Here is a 264-nt window from a genome sequence, read left to right as displayed (position 1 = left end):
TTAGGCAGTAAGTGGAATTTAAAGGTCTCGGGGAGTCAGGTGTCTCTGGGTCCCCTGGGATGCTGTGCCTCTGTGGTGGGCCTGCACTCTTCCCATGGGTGTCGGCCAGGGCTTCCACCTAGACTCGGGCTGGCTGTGGCTTGTCTGAGCGCACACGGCCAGCTCTGGATGTGGGGGAGCACAGGAGAAGTGGCCGGGATCGGATGTTTTTACGAAGTGCCACTCTTGATACACTCATCTCCTTGGTGAGAACGCAGGGCAGGG

Source organism: Pteropus vampyrus, unplaced genomic scaffold (assembly GCF_000151845.1).
Source record: "Pteropus vampyrus isolate Shadow unplaced genomic scaffold, Pvam_2.0 Scaffold271, whole genome shotgun sequence".
In the NCBI taxonomy this organism is placed as follows: domain Eukaryota; kingdom Metazoa; phylum Chordata; class Mammalia; order Chiroptera; family Pteropodidae; genus Pteropus; species Pteropus vampyrus.
This window is presented reverse-complemented; position numbering follows the sequence as displayed.